Consider the following 22,624-nt stretch of genomic DNA (forward strand, 5'->3'; position numbering starts at 1 on the left):
AGGCACATTTGTATTTCTCTGTAAGCAAACACCAATTTACATGATATCCACAAACACAGGTGAACACACCATTCCTCTTAAAGAGGTTTTATAAAAGCTTTTAGGTTTTAATAAGTATATTCATTTTCTTTGAAAACTGTCAGTGAAATACATACATGATTTTCATAAACAGAGAACCCTGGGAAGGAATTTCAACAAATTATTTCGGAACATAAATATCGAAACGAAAAACAGTTAACACCAAAGGGATGTAGTATAGAGCAGGTGATAAATGGGAACTGGCTCTGCTTTTCTGAGAAAATTCTCCAAAAGTGTCCTCTTTCAATGGTGGTATAACTATGACAAAGGAAAAAAAAAAAAAAAAAGATCAGCAGTAGCAGAGTGAAAAGTAAGAGTCAGGGGTCTGAGTCAGAGCCACCAAGAGGAGTGGCTTCTTGTGAGCTTGCCTGACCACCAGCCAGTGGCTTCCTCCCCTGCTGCATGTGAGTGGGGCTGGCTGTGCTCACTGCTCCTGATGGTAGACTCTGGGTGGTGATATAGGGCAGGGCCTCAGGTCTTTATTGCTACAAACTCAAGGTTTTTAAATAAATCACCTCATCTGGAATAGGGTTGAAATTATTTTTTTGCCCTTCTTGACTTCATTTGATTATCTGTAAGTAGACTGATTACTTGTAACTTGATATCAAGTATCCTGAGAGCCATTGGGATAATGATCGACTTATTAGGAAGATTAAAAAAAAAAAAAGGTAATATGAGCATGGGAGGGTTTACAAATACTCCATACACATGCACCAATTCAAACATGCAATGCCACCACGCCAGAGAAATCCTAAGGAAGTACCCAATGGATTTGCAAAGAAGTATATGAAACAGCGTTATGCATTGAGGAGCAGATTCCTGAGACATAAAGCTGACTGGACTCATAACGGAGGATCAAAATCGAACTGAAAAGTTTGGGGTACGTAGAAATGTTGGGGTAGCTCAGGCTTTAGAAGCAGTCTGCCCGTGTCCAACTCTATAAGCCCTTTCTGTGCCTGGGTTGTTTGCTCTGCATCCTGGGAGATACAATATTGGCCACCTTACAGAATTTTTTAAGTTAATGAGTTAAATCTCACAGTGCTTGTTACCTCATAAGTACTCAGAAACATTGGCTGCAATTTTGATTTTAGGAAAACTTAGGAAGAAAGAATGCATGAGCTATTGAAGCAGAAACAAAGTTCAAGAAGTTTTGGAAAGCAGTCAGTTCTTCACTGGTGCGGTGATGATAAGAAAGTATAAAGCAGTCACTTGCAGCTGGAGGTCAAGGGAATCAGGCCCACTTGATAGAGGCTGTCAGAGTCTCACATCTCTCTTTTTTCCCCCTCTCATCCAATACTTATTTGAATACAACCCACCACACATCTGCTTAAGAAAAATCACTTTGCTGTTATTGATGGGAGTGTGGATATGTTAATGTGTTCCTTGTATGCATGGGGAAGAGTAAAGAGTTGAGAAAAAATTCACATGTTCAGAAAACACTTAGCACCCAGGATGGGTCTGGCATTGCACACTATCATTGGCCTAAAGGAACACTTAAGGAATGAGTCCTATTGTATAGCACAGGGAACTCTATCCTATCTCTTGAATAGAACATGATGGAAGATAGTATGAGAAAAATAATGTATGTACATGTATGATTGGGTTGCTGTGCTGTACAGCAGAAATTACCATAATACTGTAAATCAATGATTTTCTAACAATAAATAAATAAATAAATAAAATAAAGTTAACTCTGGAGTTCCACTGTGGCTCAGCACTAATGAACCCGACTATTATCCATGAGGATTTGGGTTCCATCCCTGGCCTCACTCAGTGGATTAAGGCTCAGGCATTGCCATGAACTGTGGTGGAGGTCGCAGATGTGGCTTGGACCTTGTGTTGCTGTGGCTGTGGTGGAGGTCAGCAGTCACAGCTCCGATTCGACCCCAGCCAGGGAACTTCCATATGCCGCAGGTCGGCCCTTACAAAAAGCAAAAAAAGTGATATCATATGGTATTTGTCTCTCTCTCTTGACTTATTTCACTTATAACTGGAATCTAATATACAGCACAAATGAACCTTTCCACAGAAAAGAAAATATGGACTTGGAGAATGGACTTGTGGCTGCCCTGGGGGGAGAGGGGGGAGTGGCAGGGATTGGAAGTTTGGGGTTAACAGATGCAAACTGTTGCTCTCGGAATGGATTTACAATGAATCCTGCTGTGTAGCATTGAGAACTATGTCTAGATATTTACATTGCAACACAACAATGGGAGGAAAAATTATGTATACATGTATGTGTAACTTGGTCCCCATGCTGTACAGTGGAAAAAAATAAATAAAAATAAAAAATTAAAAAAGCAAAAAAAAAAAGATAAATAAGTAAATTTACCTGGAATCCCCCTTTACTTCCCCCCACCCAGCAAAAAATTACATTCATAAAAGAAAACAGATTTCATTTGAGAGACGCAATTATCTAATCAGCAAAAGGATACATGGTTCGATTTTATAATTTACTTCAAGCCAGCACAGGTTCTGGCATGTAAAAACACCAGAAAAATATGGAGTTCCTCCCTAGATTGATCAACCCCTTCATTTGAATTCTAAGCACTCTTAAAGATCAAGTTGAGTAAGTTGCCCTGAATTCACTAAAGTAGCTGAGATCAATGAGGGCTTGATCTGTAATCTCTCAAGTGAGCATGAGGAGTCCTACTTGCATTTAGGCTTCTAAGGTTCTGTGAATTCATCAGGTACAATATTTGGGGAGATGTAGAATGGGGTACCCTTCTTTGCACACTGACTTGCAAGAATAAATGGCAAGATGCATACTTCCGCCAGAAAAGCATTGGTTCCACCAGAGTCTCTGCATGTGTATGAGCTAGAACCTTCACATACTGGAAAGGAATGCAACATAGGGTGACAGTCACATTGGAGGGACAACCTTGTGAGAGTGTGTGTTCACAGAGATCTCCTTCAGCCCCTAAGATTTGCTCTCAGAGACTAGTCTGTTCAAAATTACCCTGCACATATTCTCCTGGGATGCAAGTCTCTATACCAGGGTTTGTCAATCTTGGCACTCATTGTTCGGGGACAGATAACTGTCTGGGGACTGCCCTGTGCATTGCAGAATGTTTGCCAGCATCCCTGGACTCTTCTCACTAGATTTCAAGAGCACTCACTCCCTTGTGACAACAAAAAATGTCTTTAGACACCTCCAAATGCCTCCTGGGAGATAATACTCTATCCCCCTTTTTTCTAAGTTGATGAACTGTAAGCATTCACGTTTCAATGTCTTAGCGGTGGCTGAACTAAAACCAGTTGCTTTAGGAAGATATATAGAAGCTTACAGTTCAAGGACCGTGATTGGAGAGCATCAAGTGTGTCCAAGGCAGCAACAAACAGGACGCGTGTCTAGAGACAGCTTACGATTGGGAGCAGACAAGTGGACTCACTAGGAAAGGCATGGAGGGGAACAGGGTCGGTGTGTTTTTCCTCAAGGAAGTTAGAACCAAAACTCTTGGGATGCTGGGGAAATTGTATTCTTGGTTGGAGGTAGCCAACTAAATGGTTGTTTCAGGAAACCAGATGTATGAGAAGCACCCATCTGGAGTTCCTGTGGTGGCTCAGTGGAATAAACTGAGCAGAATGAACCTGGCTAGTATCCATGAGGATGCAGGTTTGGCCCCTGGCACCACTCAGTGGGTTAAGGATCCAGCATTGCTGTGAGCTTTGGTGTAGGTTGCAGATGCAACTCATATCTGATGTGGCTGTGGCATAAACTGGCAGCTGTAGCTCCAATTTGACCCCTAGCTTGGGAATTTCCATATGCCACAGGTGGGGACCTAAAAAACAAACAAACAAACAAAAAAAGACACACCAATCTGTAGCAGCAATCCAAAACTTCACATTAACACTTCACCTAACATGCTCTGCTTTGTGCAACTCCATTTACTTAATGACCCACAGTACAGTTGGTTGGTATTTGCCAACGGTTTATGATATATGAGCTAAGTCAATCAGACCTCCTCTGCATAGAGGCCAGCCTGGAAGGAAAAACTGAACTTGATGACTAAAATCCGATAGCCTGGAGCAGTATCTGAAACCACTGGATGACAAAGCTACCAAGTGAAAATTCAATGGCCTGATCCACAAGGCCATGTCTTTGCTGGCTTTCTCAACCAGGTTATCTAGCTCCTCCTAGCTTACATCTGCTTCTAGGCTTACAAGAACCCTTGCTGCTTGTGCCAAGTTGAGTGTGGCTCTGTTCTCTAAAGACAGATGCGCCTATTTTAAACACTAGAGTTTTACCGACTCCATGGAAAATCTGAGTAAGATATTGGAAAACAAAGATCACAAACATCAAACTTTTTTTTAACATACTTTCACTGATGTCAGCATGAATGTGAAGTGTTTACTCACTGTTATATTACTTTCATTACTTTATGAACTATCAGTGTTTATGTTAAAAAAGACAATTATGACATCTGTCTGTCAAAGGCACTTCTGCGGTGGTGACTGTAAAGGATATGTATAGCAGTAATGTGGGCTGCCTTGGTAAATTGTGTTTGAAATAAATGCTAAATTATGTGAGTATACTGCAGTGAACTGTTATTGCAAAGAATTGCTTTTATTTCACCTGAAAGTCTTCCAGCCTGACTTAACAAATTAAATTAGTCATGGCAATGTGAGGTTGAAACTGAAGTTTATAGGATTGTCGATATCAGAGCTAGTGGCTCATGGTGTATCTGTGACCACATTGCTTGTTATGCCAAATGCCCTGGGATCTCTTCCAGTCTGGTTTCCCTGAACTTGTTTCATCAGCTGGAAGTTAAAAATTTCCTCTTCCACACCAAGGACATGGTTCCCACCCCCACCCCTCAGAAATTGCTCTTCCTTGAATGTGTGAACAGTGATATATACTCTTCTGGTGGAGACTTGACTTCTCTCTCAAGGCCCTTAAGAGGCTGCGTTGAAGGAGGATGTTTCCACACCCCACATGGGTTCTGTTTCCTCAAGAAAAATAGGCAGCAATTTCAGAATTTTCCAAATTGTTGTTCAGCACCCAGAGAAGACTCACCAGCCAGGGCAATACAGCTAGTCCTTCAGAAAAATAGATGTGGTCAGACTATCACTAATGTTTTGTATTTGAAAAAATAACCAAAATACTACAATAGAAACAAATCATAAAATGCCACAAGCTAAAAATCAAATACAATTAAATATGAAATCGAAAGGGGAGTGCAATGTGCTTGTAGGCTTAAAGATTACACCCTGCCTATGTTGCCTCACTTAAAAAAAAATAATTGGTTAAGACAGATCAGCATAGTTGTATGATTTGGAAATGAGATTATTTCAAAATGCACTTTCACAGGGCTAGTCAATGCCTTTTACAATGAGAACTATGCAAACTGTTCTACTAATTAAGAATCTTTAGAAGAGTTGGGACAATATCCTCCTATAATCCTCCTATGATTTGTCCATTTAAAATGATGATAAATGCTATTTAAAAAGAAGACCAATATGATATTAATGCTATATAATGTATTATATTTTAATAAAACAGCTGAATATTACTTTCATTGGTAAATAAGTAAACAAAGATAAAAGAATCCCATCTACAATTTTTGATAAGTTCTTTCCTGGTATTTCTATATAGATTGCAGTAAGTGGAAATAAAACGTTTTCAGACGCTAAATATATAGAATACGGGAAAGAGCAGAAATTCCCTAAATTGGATGATACACATTCCAAGGACACGGTAGCTAATCACAGACTTTGAGTAATTAAGTAGCATATGGAAGCTCCCAGGCTAGGATCGAATCTTACCTGTAGCTGCCGGCCTATGCCACAGCCACAGCAATGTGGGATCTGAGCCACATGTGCTACTTACACCATTGCTCACTGCAACACTGGATCCTTAACCTACTGAGCAAGGCCAGGGATCAAACCTGAGTCCTCAGGGACACTAGTCAGATTTGTTACCGCTGAGCCATAATGGAACTCCGGATAATCATATTCTCTTAACATTTTAATTTCTATTTTGCATACATTATAATATGTACCATCTATTAAAACACTAATGTTCCTATTGCGGTTAACTCGTGTGTGTGTGTGTGTGTGTGTGTGTGTGTGTGTGTGTGTATTAAGGGTCTATTACTGAAGAGAGAAAGGTAATTAAAAAAATTAAGAACCACTGATGGAGTTCCTATTACAGATCAGCAGATTACAAACGTGATGTTGTCTCTGTGAGGATGAAGGTTCAATCCTTGGCCTTGCTCAGTGGGTTAAGGATCCGGCATTGCCACAAGTTGTAGAGTAGGTTGCAGAAATGCCTTGGGTCTGGTTTTGCCATGGTTGTGGCATGGGCCTCAGCTGCCGCTCCAATTTGATGCCTAGCCTGGAAACTCCCATAGGCCATAGGTGAGGCCACAAAAAAAAGAAAGAAAAGAACTACTGAAACTGTTTTCCCTTTGCTAGTTGGTATTCAATGACCTTTATTTTTATGTAACTGCCTAGCCATTAACTCTAGGAGAAATTTGACAACATTTTAAGGAGAACACTGCCTTTGCAGAGTGAAGTTTCTTTGTTTTCAAATCTTTAAATGCCTGAATTGAACGTGTTCTCCATCCCTCACCTGTTGAGAGCCCAGGGGTCCTCTCATTCCTGTTCACGACTTCAGATGGCACTGTTTTCCATCCAGATAATGTCATGTTATCTTCCAGATGAGATTCCTTTAGATTCCTTAGTTTTCTATCATAGAAACCAAGGTCTTTTCCTCCATTTTGGGTACTATTTACATACAGGGAACTATGAATGTTTTTTTATTTTCTTCTGTACTTCATTTAGTTTTAGGAGAAAGCTGTCAACTCCTCTGATAAATCTTTGTTTCAATACCATCTTTGCTCTTAAAAGCCAAAATACTCAAGTGGCCTTTAGTACAAGAGCTGCTTTCCAGAACCCTCAGGAATGAATATCTGTGGACAGCTTAGGTTTACACTGTCAGGCGAACCATTCATATGTGGAAACTATTATTTTGCTGTGTTGTTGACAGCATCCCCTTTCAAGTAAGTATTATGTCTATCCTATGCCCACGATTTTAGTTTTCTAGTGAGAGGGACTTGCCCCTAATAGTCAAAGTGACTTGTTGGGGTTGTTTTTCCCATTAGAAATCTAATAAATACTGAATTGGTCCAGCTAGGCAGACTCCTTAGAATCACAAACATACATGGAGGAAACACATTGATGGGTCTTTCCTAGGAGGACATATGTCAGCCTTCTTTCCCATCAGTTCATCCCATCAGAATATATGGAATCTGATTAATGATCTATCCCAGCAGCTGCACAATGGCAGACCCTACAGAGCATATCTCCCAACTTAATGGGACACAGCAGCTTTGGTGCTTTTAAATCAAGCAGAGTTGAATAATCTTCCTTCTCTAATTATTATTTTATTATTTTTTTTATCTTTTTGCCATTTCTTGGGCTGCTCCCCAGCGGCATATGGAGGATCCCAGGCTAGGGGTTGAATCGGAGCTGTAGCCACCGGCCTACGCCAGAGCCATAGCAACGCAAGATCTTAGCCGCGTCTTCGACCTACACCAGATCCTTAACCCACTGAGCAAGGGCGGGGACCGAACCCACAACCTCATGGTTCCTAGTTGGATTCGTTAACCACTGCGCCACAACAGGAACTCCTCCTTCTCTCATTATTAACCATGGCAATTTATTTGCAGAGGAACAGACTGGCTTGGGTGTTTATGCCACCACTTGATCTGTCTAGAGCACTGTTATGGACTGAATGATGTTTTCCCAAAATTCATATGCTCAAGTCCTAATCACCAGTGCCTCAGAATATATCTGTGTTTGGAGATGGAGTCTTTTAAGAGATAATTGCTGTTAAACAAGGTCATTGAGGTAAGTACTAATCAGAGGATGCAGACTTGCATAGAGGAAGGACTAGGTGAATACAAGGAGAGAAGGCAGCCAACTGTAAGCTGAGGAGATTGAGATTTCTTAGAGAAATCAGTCCTGCTGACACCTTGTCTTAGATTTTGAGTGTTCTAAACCAAGAGAAAATGCATTTCTGTTTCTTAAGCCATCTAGTCTGTGATATTTTGTTGTGACATCCCTAGCTGACTAGTATAAGTATCTTTATTGAACAGAGAGTTTGAACCACAGCAACTTCAGATAGCAGAAATCATTTTGGTGCAAGAGGAATACGAAAATTAGCAATAAGCTTTTGCCCAGAAAGAACAACATTAACAGTTTAATGAATTTCCTTCTGGTTGTTTAACATTATATTTTAGTATTTTTGTTATTAATATCCTTAGTAAAAACATTATTAAGGCTATAAATAATCCATTCATAAATGTATTTAAGCAAACTCCTAGCATTGGATATTCAGGCCAAATTTTTTTAAATGCTTACTATGCTACTATTATAACCAGCTCCAAAAAAAAAAGTTTATCATATAAGTTCTTACCTGAGCCCTTTATGTATTTAGAAGCATCCAAAGCAGATATTCACTGAGAAAAATAAAATGAAGTAATGTTTATAGGTAAACAGTTCTAGTATTGCTTTCTAAAAATTCTGTAGCAATTTTTGCTCAGAGCAACAGCTAAAATAATACCTGCTGCATTCACAGAAATATCTAATGGTATAAATTTTCTTAAAATGCATTTGAATGAAAAACTAATATTTTTTCATTTATACCAAGATTAACTTATTTTACTTTTTGGTTGCACCCATGGCATATAGAAGTTCCAGGGCCAGGATTCAAATCTGCACCACCGCAGCAAACCATGCAACAGTAATGACAACACTGGGTCCTTAACCCATTGATCCACCAGGGAACTTCAATAATTTTACTTTTTAAGTTATTAAAATATTTTACTCTGTGGATCATCTTTTTCTCTCTTCTGACAATTTTCCAATTATACTCTTAACCCTTTCCCATATATAAATATACTTGTAATTTGGAAATGATTCTAGTTTTGTGTTCTTTCCAAAAATACTTCCTATTTCTAATTATATTTTAGAGATTTTAGAACTTTTAGAATAATATTGAAAAAGAGTGGGGATGCCATTCACTCTCGTTTTATTCATTTCTATTTTGTTCATGTCCTTATAACAGTGTTTTATAATTTTTAGAAACTTAGTGGAAGTTAGAAAGTTAGTAGATAACAGTATAAATTTAATAGTTCATAATAGCTTTTATGAATTTTTTGAGATAATTATAGATTCAAATTCAGTGGTAAAAAATAACAAAACAATTTCTTGTAACTTTGAAGTTCCTATTGTGTTTCAGTGGGACTTTGTCTAAACAAGAAACTGCGTGCAAGGAAATCTGGGGGGCCAGCAGCAGAAAACTGCAGGACTAACTGATTAGCATACCAGCACTAGAGTGACTCTCAAAGCCCCAATTATTTGTCCTGTTATTTCATCCTTGTTTCACTCTTCACAAGATTTAGAGACCTAGGACAGAGGATCCTATGGTCACATTACAGCTTGTTGCCTGGGTTGGGAGAGGAAGCATCTGATGAAGCTGGGCTGCTGCAGCCCCGAAATTGGTGGGAAGAGCATTTAATCCAAGGTTGCACCAAGACTGCAGACAATGGAAAGAAAGATTATTCTCTGTTAGGAAAAGGTAATAAGCATCAGGCAGCCAGAGAAACAATAAATGCCCGCCCCAGAATGAAGAAACGTCCTACATTTAGGAATGTCTCAAAGTAGAAGGATCTGCTAAAATTGTACTCAATGGGTTATTCGGGCTTCTGTCAAAGGCATTTAGTTTAATGGAACACAAAGCATATTGCGCATAACATAAGCATATATATATATATATATACATACACATATATATGTATATTTGTAATAAGCTTTGTAGGCTATACATTACAGCTTCTTGGGGTAGGAGAAGACTCAATGACTAAATGACCTCTGGGACTGGTTCCAAATCAAGCTTTTATGAGTAATAGAGGGCAGCAATTAAGCTTCCAATTTGCATAATACTCATTCCATTTTCTCTTGATAACATATTGGAACATAATTTGTCATTGGAGGCTGAGAATATGTTTTTCAAATCATGCTTTTTGAGGAGTTCAAAGACACTGCATAAAAGAGAAAGTAAAGAACTAGAATAATTACTTTGGAAACCACTTAAAGGATTTCTTTGTGCTTGTGAGTATCTAACCCTATGATTCCAAACACTGGCTGTACCACCACGTTGGTATCTCTGACACTTTAGGGGTTATTTAAAAAATACTCTCAATTTATAAAAATAAAAAAAATTCCTTATAAAGCCATTGATCAGAATACCTAAGGGAAAGGTGTTAGTTACAGCTTTAAGGAAATGATTTAAAATATCCATATGATCTTTACTTTGTTTCCTAAATTGGAGGAAATTGATGTTTTTATAATTCAGGTTTTTAGATCACATTTACTGTTTTCCATTATTTTCAACTGCCTCTGAATGTCAAGCTTACTGAAGAAGAGACCTCATCATTTTCCTTTTGGTGAGCTGGATGCTTGAGGATATTGAGATGTCCTTTTTACATAAATAAAGCAAGGAGAAAATTATATCTAGAGTGTATTACATTATGCATAAACTTTCAATGATCATTATTTAGTCAGAGCAATTATATTAATAGAGATCCATCATAAACAAAAATGTCTGTGTTCTTTCAATCCAGATGTAAAGTCCAAAAGATGATATATTCTTTGTTTCTGATTTAATGAGGCTACTGTTTGGATTGATTTTTTTTTTGAAAAATTAAAGCCAATAACTCCCTTTTAAGTAATGCATCATGAACACTTTGTAATCAATTCTAACGAGATCCTGCTGTATAGCACTGGGAACTATGTCTAATCACTTCTGATGAATCTATACATGTATATGTAACCGGGTCAACACACTGTATAGTAGAAAATTGACAGAACACTGTAAACCAGCTATAATGAAAAGATAAAAATTAAAAAAATAAAAATTTAAATAAAAATAAAATAAAATTCTAAAAGAAAAATTAAAAAAAAAAAAAGCAAGCCCTAGGGCACCCGTAGTGGTTACTCTTTAATACCACAGATGGTAAAACAGCCTGTGGGAATATGTTTGGTGGCCATTCTGTGAAAGCTGTTTCTGCAGAGATGAATCCAACAAGACATGCTAGACAAGTGTAGCATAGTAGATTTCTGTGAAAATTCCTCGCATTTAATATCTAGTTTTTGCTCTTGTTGCTGATAATTTCGTAGATGGAGCCAGCAACATGTATCTTTTTAGTTCAAAGGCAATGATCAAGGATAAGCTGCATTAATGATGAAATTTCATTAGGACTCAAAAGTTTATAATTAGCAGTAATTTACCTAACAGTATCTAGTCAGTTTCTAGTTAATCAAGTAAGAGATTTTTCAGAAAACATTAGTTCTACATATATAAATATATTCTACTATAGTTAATTCCTACATAAAGTTCTTAAAACTACTGACAAATGGTGATTTGACAAATGGTGGGGCTTATTAAATCAAATTGTTATTTAGAAAGCATGATAGCAATACTTGTCTAAAATCTAGATACTTCCCTTTCATGGCTATTCATTTTATTAATTCTTATGAATTCAAAACAAAATCATCACCACGAGATGGGCTAATATGTATAGGCTTGAAATGTTTTAACTGGTCAAAGCTCAAGAATTAGAATTCTCTGCTTTGAAACACCACAATTCTCTGGCTTCAATCACATATATAATTAAAGGGACTGTGAGGGATTCATGTAAGACTCCAAGCTGCAGTCAGGAGCCACCCTGGATTCAAAATAGATGACTCTATTACCAACTTTCATCTCCTGAAGACTTAGAAGAAAGACACAGGAGAATAAGCACTCTTATCTTATTCATCTCTGAGTCCAGAGGTCCTAGCAAAACGTTTGGCACCGGCCCTTGCTCTTAAGTATAATGGATCCTAGAATTGAAATGACTCTCATTAAAGACATACATTTCAACTCCAAGGTATTCCCTTGTGAAAGAACCAATTCAGAGTAGCATACAAAACCTGGAGGTATTTCCTTGTGGCTATTATGCGCTTATAAATGGAAAATAGTTTAAAAAGAGGGAATATGGCCAGACTTAAAAGTGCTTCTGATCCTGCCCAAATAAACAGCCAGCAGGACCACACATGCTTTTCTTCCTTTACTGCAGGACTCAACTTTTGTGTCTGAAATCAAGTTAATCAGGTACAGTAAAATTACATTAAGCCCATGAATGTTTATCCTAAAATAATAATTAGAAAAAAAATTCTTATCTTTTAGCCAAATGGAAAGTCCAATAACAATCATAGATCATGGGAGTTCCCTTGTGCCACAGTGGGTTAAGGACCTGGCATTGTCACTGCAGTGGCACTCAGGTGACTACTGTGGTACAGGTTTGAACCCCGGGCCTGGGAAATTCCACATGCCAAGGGCCCTCCCCCAAAAAGAAAAGAAAAATATTAGATCATGTAAGCCTAGTTAAATTCTAGTCATTTTGAACTCTCTTGTTTTGAATTAAAATTTTTTTCTTAACTGCAAACATAATTTATAGCCTTTATAGAGACCAACAGTATACTTATGGTAGCTCTTACTAAATTAAATAAATAATGTTAACATTAGAATACCTGTTTTTTCATGTTTGGCGCTAGAATTGTGACCCTGGATAGGTCATTGTTATAGGTGTACTGAAACAATTTTTCTCTCTCTCTCTCTTTTTTTTTTTTTTGTCTTTTTGCTTTTTCCGGGGCCACTTTCGTGGCATATGGAGGGTCCCAGGCTAGGGGTCAAATCAGAGCTGTAGCCGCCAGCCTACTCCAGAGCCACAGCAACTCAGGATCCGAGCCACATCTGCAACCTACATCACAGCTCACAGCAGCGCCGGATCCTTAACCCACTGAGCAAGGCCAACGATCGAACCCACAACCTCATGGTTCCTAGTCAGATTCATTAACCACTGGCCATGACGGGAACTCCACAATTGTTCTCTTTATCATGGAGGTTTCACGAGGCCTCAAAGAGATAACAGCATAGGCACAAAATTTTTGATGTAAAGCATTATTATTGTTATCTGTAATTGTAGTGTTTTACAAGATAATTGTTTCCCTGAGTCAAAATTCAGAAAATTCACTGAGATTTCTTTGGCTTAGAACACCTGTCACGTTTTGCTTCAGGGGACCAACATATTTACCTAAATTTTCTACCCCGTGAGCAATTCAGGAAAAACAGTCAATCTCCTCATAATCTCTTTGAACAATAAAGCAATTATTGCTTCTTCAGGAGAAGCTTAAATGCAGAGAAGGGACTTACTTGATGAAAGTAATTGGAGTATTTTAACCTGCAGTTTTTCTTGCCTGACTTGGAGGAAACTGAGGGCAAAGGGACATTTCTATTTATCTGAATGGTTAGAACTGCAGTGGTTTTCAACCCTGCCTGAACATTCCCATCCCTGGGGCACTTCTAAAGTACAAGGATGCCTGGGGTCCATCTCAGATCTCAGGAGACACATCTCTGATGACCAGTCAGGGTTGAGAAGGGCAGAATTCTACAGAAGCAATCTTAGCACTGAAGTAGGATGACGATGGCTCCCAGGATGTTCATTCTTATTTCATATTCCCACGCAACATTTAATATAGGAAGTTAATAATTATCACTTTAGAATGAATGTCCAAGAGGAAAACTACTTGCTTCAAAAGAAGGCAATTTTTTTAGTCCTTTTTTTTCCGGCATATGCCACAGCCACAGCAATGCCAGACCTGAGCTGTGTCTGTGACCTACACTGCAGCTCACAGCAATGCTGGATCCTTAACCCACTGATCAAGGCCAGGGCATCTTCATGGATGCTAGTCAGGTTCGTTAACCACTGAACCACAATGGGAACTCCCAAAAGAAGACAATTTTTATTCTTCACATTTTAATAGGTTCTAACAGAGCAAGATAAGGATTAGTCTTATTAAACAATAGCTCAGAGGATTCAAAGTGAGTCAAAGTGTGAAACTTCAGGAAGAAAGACTCAAATAGGACTCAGGGCAAGGAAAAATATCCTAATACATTTCAGTTAGAAAGGACTATGTGAGGAAGTGACCTGTTCTCCATCACTGAAGGTGTTCAGATGTGTTCTTGGATGCACGTTTTGAAAGACACTAGGTTCAGAACATGGGTCTATTTTTAACCTGGAGATCCTTGCTAGCCCTTAGATTTTCATACTGATGTTTTTGAAACTTGTTAAATTTTTCCTTAATTTATTCATCAGGCTTAAAACAATCCCATATGGCCATACTTTGGGAGGGGTTGTTCAGGGGTTGAAAATTCTGAATTTCATTAAGGAATTAAAATCATAGATTGGAGTCCTTGAATCCTTGAATACCTCTTGGATTCTCTTCAATAAAGCAGAATCAATTAAGTGGGGCTGATTCTAGGGTAAGATGCGTGAGATGAGTGAGGCATTTGCCTCAGGGGCAAGTTTAAGGAGTATCAAAAACTCAGGATTCAAATAAATGATATCTTCATGCAGTATTTTAACAGATGTTGTAATACAGCAAATCCACAAAGAAGAAAATACCTACGTTTCCAATAAAAAAAAAAAATCCATGTTACTGATTTTTCCTTTGACCTCAGATTCATAGAATGGCTCAGAACAGCAATGTTACTATTCCTTGTATTGGTAAATGAGTTTTTGTCTCCCCTTAAATTTGGCACCCAAAGCAAGTGCTCTTTTGACTCATTTAGTGCTGGATCCAGGTGAAGAAGAGATAAGCGAAGAGGTAAGCATTCGACTTCTATATATACACATTTATATTTATCTGTATCTGTCTCTATAAATATTCATATAAGTATATATAAAATCATGCACATGTCCTCGCGTGTGTTCAAGAGATTCGAGTTAGTAACATTTTCTTCCTGATTTCAGCCAGTTAGTAACATTTTCTTCCTGATTTCAGCCACTTTCTTTGCGATCAAGAATGAGCTGAGCTTGCACAACACATAAAATATGACTTTGACTTTTAAAAATTTTATCTTTAAAGACGACTCCATTATAGTCACTCGGTTGGCTGTAAATTATGACCTGTCCATGGTAGGACAGAAGGACGTACGTGATTGCTAAACACTTTAGTGGTCAGAGGCATTCTGGCGATGCACTGAAAGGCAGTCATGCAGCTGCGGAGTGAAGTCCCTTTGCATCAATTTAAAAGTGACTGTTCTTGCATAGTGAAGATATCTTAAAGTCTTATAACTTACTATTTGCTAAATTTCACTTTGAAAAGCAAGTTTCAGCAAAAAATGAAATTACCGTTGTGTAGCCAACAGTGGAAAATAAACCATCTATCTATGTTCTTCAATCACATGATGGGGCGACACTTATACTTCTTTTTCCCTTTTTTTTTTTTTTTTTTTTTTTGTCTTTTGTCTTTTGTCTTTTTGTTGTTGTTATTGTTGCTATCTCTTGGTTCTTGGGCCGCTCCCGCGGCATATGGAGGTTCCCAGGCTAGGGGTTGAATCGGAGCTATAGCCACCGGCCTACGCCAGAGCCACAGCAACACGGGATCCGAGCCACGTCTGCAACCTACACCACAGCTCACGGCAACGCCGGATCGTTAACCCACTGAGCAAGGGCAGGGACCGAACCCGCAACCTCATGGTTCCTAGTCGGATTCGTTAACCACTGCGCCACGACGGGAACTCCTCTTTTTCCCTTTTTAACAATTGGTGGTTTATATTCTTAATTTGATTTAAGGATTAGGAGGATGGTTTAGTAGGTAGAATTTCATAAAAACCACAATTTCAAAACACTGAACTATAACCCACATCCAGTAAGAGAAAGGCACATTTTAGGTAGTGTTTAAAAGAATGGCAACTGTATTTAATATTCTTTCTGCATTATTTTATTCATTTCTTGTCATCATCTGCACATTAATTTCCTCTCCTCTTAGATCTGGAGAAGGACTGCACATTGTTCTTTGTTTGTTTGTTCATTTTGCTTTTTAGGGCTGTGCCTGTGGCATATGGAATTTCCCAGGCTAAGGTGGAATTGGAGCTGAAGCTGTCAGCCTATGATGCAGCCTCAGCAACGTGGGATCCTTAACCGACAGATGGGGGCTAGGGATTGAACCCATGTCCTATGGACACTAGCATGATGGGAACTCTTAACTACACATTCTTTACTTCTTCCTTTACCTGTGTCTTTATCTCTGTCTCTACCTGTGTCTTTACCCGTGTCTTTATCTCTTCCTTTACCTGTGTCTGGGTTGAAGTGGAGTCAGTCAAGATCTTCTGCCTTTAAGATCCTCTATTCCCACCTTTGCAGAGGTAGACATGTCATCCAGGAAACACTGAAAGCTACAGCTTCTATTTAGTCCATGTAATATACCCTTTCCTAGGTTTTCAGGTTTGGTTGACAGTAAGGAAGAAACATCTGCTCCTTTGATTTAGCCAAATTTTCATCAGTGTCTTGTATGAACCAGATAGCGTGTGGCCCTGAGTGTGCCAGTATGAATGAAACAGACTTGTCTGCATGTGACTCTATGAGCTTCTCCTCATGCTTGAGGGTGGGGAGGCCTTGGATGTACATGTGCGTAGCAGGAGAGGGAAGCGATATCCTCACACAGTTTCCTTTCACCTGTCTCACAGAATAGTAGATAGACGCCAATGTGAATCCAAACAGGAAACATGCATTTTCAATGGCTTAGTGAAAAAAGGACATCACAAATTAATTTTTGAAAGTGACTGTAGTTATAACCAAATGAGATAAAGATAGGGATAGTGAGAGGTTCTCTCCTTTTCAATACTAACATTGAAACTAAGGAGCCATATGATATTAAGGAAATTGCTTTACTTCTATGTGTCCCATTTATTTATCCATTAAATGGGTAGCAGTCAAAGAATTTGGATTAAGTTGTCTCTGTGATTCTTTCCAGGTCTAGAATACTAAGTTTTAGAATGTCATCCCATTATAGCCTTTTAATTACATATATTTGAAAAGGAAAAGCACTGTATACATTTTTGAAATAATTCATTAGCATTTGATTCACAATAGGCACTCAAATGTTTGTAGAATGAATGATCATTTTGGAAAAGCCTAATTTCCCCATCAATAATATATTTTGTTTTGACCATTCTGAATATGTCAAAGTATGGCATTGAATATCTCCCTACCATAGAATTGGGTGCCATTGATACACATTCTTTTGGCCCATAAATTGCATTTGTGTTCAAGAGAGAAAACTTTGATAGCTATTTTAATTTTGGCTTAGCATTTGAATACATGTCTATAAATAGCTGGTTAGAAAGTCTAGAAATAAATTTACCTTATTTAACAAATCTGTTCTTTGATCTTTTGTTTTTCTTTTTATTTGGCTGTCAGGAGAATTTGCCAAGCTTTTCTTTGATCATCAGTCAATTAGCCTATCTTTTAAAGAACATTCTTCTAAACTTTCATAGTACCCTTTTCTTTTGAAAATCTTTATATTTCTGAACCTCTTGCCAGTAACTTGGTAGGACACAAACATTCCTTTATTAAAAAAAAAAAAAAATCAGCTTCTTTTTGTAAGTAGTAGGGCTTAGGTATTTTCCAAAACCATCAAGCAGAAATCTTGGATGCATATTGATTCTCCTATCAGGGTGCTATCATTCTACTCCATTACAGCTGTTCTCCTTAATCTCTTTGATTTACTCTCTTAAACATCACTATCTTGATATTTTTAAGTTGGCTTTCTTTTTTTTTGTTGTTTTTTTTGTTTGTTTTGTTTTGTTGTTGTTGTTGCTGTTGTTGCTATTTCTTGGGCCACTCCCGCGGCATATGGAGGTTCCCAGGCTAGGGGTTGAATCAGAGCTGTAGCCACCGGCCTACGCCAGAGCCACAGCAACGCGGGATCCGAGCTGAGTCTGCGATCTACACCACAGCTCATGGCAACGCCGGATCCTTAACCCACTGAGCAAGGGCAGGGACGGAACCCGCAACCTCATGGTTCCTAGTCGGATTCGTTAACCACTGCGCCACGACGGGAACTCCTAAGTTGGCTTTCTTAAAATGGGTATTCCTTTCCTTCTGTGATAGACTCTGCTACTTCTTACAACCCGACTGCTTCACCCTGGACCAAGCGTGATTTCCTCTTACCTGGACTGCCACGCTACTAAACTAGGTTTACTGCTTCTACGTTTGTTGTCCATTAATATACTCTCAGCTCAGCAGCCAGAATGATCCCAGTAAGTCCCAATAATGCTCAGTGTTTTAATGAGAGCTTTATGCTTACTCTTAATGCTTACTCTTCTACATGTTAACTCTATAAATTGAGTTCCTGGTTCTTCACCCTTATTTAATGTGCTCTAATCCCACTGCCCTTTTTATTGTTCTCAAAACTGCTCTACACGGACATACCTCTGAGCCTTCCTGCTTTCTGATTCCCTCTGCCTGGAATGCTTTTCCCTCACTCTCCCTCTCTCACTTCAGGTCTTGACTGCTAAGATCTTCCTTGGATCTCTATTCTCTCTCTTCCCTCCACATGGACAGTTTATTTTGTTTCATTTTGTTTTGATTTTTAAGGGCCACGCCTGCTGCATATGGAAGTTGCCAGGCAAGGGGTCAAACTGGAGCTACAGCTGCCAGCCTACACCACAGCCATAGTTATGCCAGATCTGAGACATGTCTGCAATCTATGCCACAGCTCATGGCAATGCCAGATCCTTAACGCACTGAGCAGGGCCAAGCATCAAACCTGCAACCTCATAGATAATAGTCGGTTTCATTACTGTTAAGTCACAATGGGAACTCCCACATTGACATTTTTTTAATCCCTTCTGGCTTAATTCTGTATCTTTAGCTCTTACCCATATCTAATTTATTAACTAGAAATCTATTTTACTGAGGCATCTGACTGGCTTAATGTCTATCCCCCACACCTTAGAATATAAGCACCATTTGGAAAGATATGTTTGATAGGTTCACTGCTATATCTCAGTTCCTTCAAGTGTTAGCACATTGTAGGTGCTCAATTAATGTTTGTTGAATGAACTAATCTAAAAACACGTAGAATTTTGAAAAATTACATGAAACCATAGTATTCCAATTTTTTTCCTCTGTAATTTGTTGCATTTCAACTATCCTAAAGGCTAAAACGATACCATTTTATTTCTTGTACCTGCATACCTTGCCTTCCAACACTGGTTCTCAGTAAATAGAAATGATCCTCAGCCCTCAAACATTCCGTATTCCTGCCACTCTCAGTGTCGTGCTTTAGCCCTTCCCTTCTACCTCCTACATATTTAGTAATAGTAGTTGGCACTGTTAACACCAGAAGTTAGGAGAAACAACAACACTACTTATTTAATGTATTACTCAGAAGTTTGTTTATCTCTTTGTTTGTTTGTTTTAGGGCTATACCTTTGTCATATGGAAGTTCTAAAGCCAGGCATTGAATCCGAGCTGCAGCTGCTACTTAAGTCACCGCTGAGCTAATGTCAGATCTTTAACCCACTGCACTGGGCCAGGCACTAGACCCACACCTCCACAGTGACCCAAGATACTGCAGTCAGATTCTTTTTTTTTTTTTTTTTTTTTTTTTGTCTTTTTGCTATTTCTTGGGCTGTTCCCGCGGCATATGGAGGTTCCCAGGCTAGGGGTCTAATCGGAGCTGTAGTCACCGGCCTATGCCAGAGCCACAGCAACGCAGGATCCGAGCCGAGCCGCGTCTGCAACCTACACCACAGCTCATGGCAACGCCGGATCGTTAACCCACTGAGCAAGGGCAGGGACCGAACCCGCAACCTCATGGTTCCTAGTCGGATTCGTTAACCACTGCGCCAGGACAGGAACTCCTGCAGTCAGATTCTTAACCCACAGTGGGAACATCCCTATTGCTTAGTTTTCTCATCTCAAAAATAAGCAGAAAAATTGTACCTACTTCACAGGTTTTTTGTGAGAATTAAATGCATTAATTTTAGAAAGACTTTTTTAACAGTGTGTACCATGTATTAAGTGTTATATAACTATTAGATGCTATATTATTATCATATTATTATAAACAATAAACTGTCACACGGTTGCTGCGGGTCAGTTTAAAAAGCGTGACTAACATACCTACATAGAGACTATTTGATAGGTTATTACATTTGGTCCTTATTTTTTTTTTAATAGTTAAGAACAGAGAACTGAAATGATATGAAACCTGGACTATGTGTCAGTTAGCTTCTAAGATGATCCACGATAGTTCTTCTTTCCCATGTGCATACCCTCTGAGTCTGCCTTGCTTCTATGGAATGTGGTTGACCTTATCATCAATAAGATCCTACAGAAATGAGAGAGTATGACTTTCAAGGTGAGGTCATGAAAGACGTTGTAGCTTCTGCCTTGATTTCACAGACCACTTTGTGCAGAGTCAGGCCAGCTTCCACGGCCCCGAGGACATTCAGGTACTCTTCTGGAAGAGTCCACATGGTGAGTAACTAAGGCCTCCTACCAGCAGCCAGCACTGACAATGTCAGCCACAAGTGTGAGTTTTCTTGGAATCAGATCCTCCAACCCAGATTAAATCTCCAAATGACCAAAGTTCCCTAGTCAACATCTTGACTGCAATTTCATAAGACGCCCTGGGCAAAAATGACCCAACTATGCCTCTCTTGAATTCTTGGCCCATAAAAACTGTGAAATAGTGTTTATTGTCATGTTAAGTAGTTACACTTGGCATATTTTGTTATACAGCAAAATTTTATTGTTATACAACAAAAGGGTATGAATGCAGTCCTCATAAACTAAATTTATACAATTAAGAAAAAGATGGAAATCATTTGGCCAATCAAAAGCATAAAATTCTTGGCATTAATCAAGCAATTGTCTTTAAACTATGTACGTGTTATGTTATAAAGAAAGGATATTTCAGCTCATATATGAAATGCTAGAAACATATTAATTACAGAATTGAAAATGTGACATGTAATTTAGGTTTTGTTCATTTTTTCCCTAGCATTTTGAAAATAGAAACTCTGTGTATTTCTTAGGATACTTTTCTTAGAAACAATAAAACGTCTTACCAGTTTAAGCAAAAATAATGTTATTAAAAAGTTCCTAGGGTAGTTTATGGACTTATAGGAATATTTGTATGATTAGTCTTCTAAAGGGCAGAAAGCCTTTAGAACAGTATGTAGCATGTATTACCTCCTGAAGTTAATATGCTTGGAAAGAGACCCAATGAACAGTGAAGAGGGCAGTTAGGACCCTAATACTGCTTAGCTAGTAGTGGTTTGGACTAAGATTCAACTAACCATGTGAGAGGTTAGGAATAGTTGTTTGGAGATAAATTATTTGTCTATGTTCTTTTTTTTTTTAGGGTCACACCCAGTGCATATGAAAGTTCCCTGGCTAGGGGTCAAATCGGAGCTGAAACTGCTAGCCTATGCCACAGCCACAGCAATGCCAGATCCGAGCTGCCTCTGTGACCTACACTGTCTCTTGCAGCAAAACCAGATTCTTAACCCACTGAACAAGGCCAGAGATCCAACCCACATCTTCATGGATACTAGTAAGGTTCTTAACCCATTGAATCACAAAGGGAACTTCTCTATTTGTTCTTTATCCCCTGTTCCTGGCCTAGAGCTCCCAATACCCTTGGAATTTCCTGAATAACAGGAGTACCTTTTTGTATTCATAAAGAGCCCCTTTTGAACATAATGGGTTTATGCTAATGAGATGACCCTTAGTGGGTCTCAAGGAGGGGTTGGTTGCCAGGGAAACCATCCATAAGATTAGAGTGTTAGAACTTTCAGCCCTACCCCCTGACCTTGGGGAGGGGAGAGATGCTGGAAATTGAGTTCACTCACCAAAGGCCAATCAGTCATGCCGATACAATAAAATTTTGATTAAAACACTTAAACTAAGGCATTTAGGAAAATTACAGGTTGGTGAACACATAATGTCCTGGGAGGGTGGAGTGCCAGAAGGAGACATGGAAGCTCTGTGTACCCCTCACTCCCTCACATGCACACACATTACACTACACGTTTCTTCCATTTGGAATTCAGACTTGCATTCATTAAAATAAAACTGTAATTGTAAGAATAGAGTTTTCCTGATTTCTGTGAGTCATTCTAGTAAATTATCAAACCTAAGGGCAAGGCAGGGCTGTAAGACTCCTGCATTTATGGTCATCCAGGCTGAAGTGCGGGTAGCCTGGGGATCCCATTTGTAGCTGACCTCTGAAGTGGAGGTAGTCTTGTGAGACTGAACCCTTAACCTGTGGCATCTGGTCTATATCCATGTAGTCAATGTCAGAATTGAATTGAATTGTAGGACTCCTACTTGGCATTGGAGAATTGTTGGAAAACAATATACAGGGGAGTTTCCGTCGTGGCGCAGTAGTTAACGAATCCGACTAGGAACCATGAGGTTTCAGGTTGGTCCCTGCCCTTGCTCAGTGGGTTAACGATCCGGCGTTGCCGTGAGCTGTGGTGTAGTTTGCAGACGCGGCTCGGATCCTGCGTTGCTGTGGCTCTGGTATAGGCCGGTGGCTACAGCTCCGATTCGACCCCTAGCCTGGGAACCTCCATATGCCGTGGGAGCGGCCCAAGAAATAGCAACAACAACAACAACAACAACAACAAAGA

This window comes from Sus scrofa, chromosome 7 (genome assembly GCF_000003025.6).
Source record: "Sus scrofa isolate TJ Tabasco breed Duroc chromosome 7, Sscrofa11.1, whole genome shotgun sequence".
NCBI classification, from domain to species: domain Eukaryota; kingdom Metazoa; phylum Chordata; class Mammalia; order Artiodactyla; family Suidae; genus Sus; species Sus scrofa.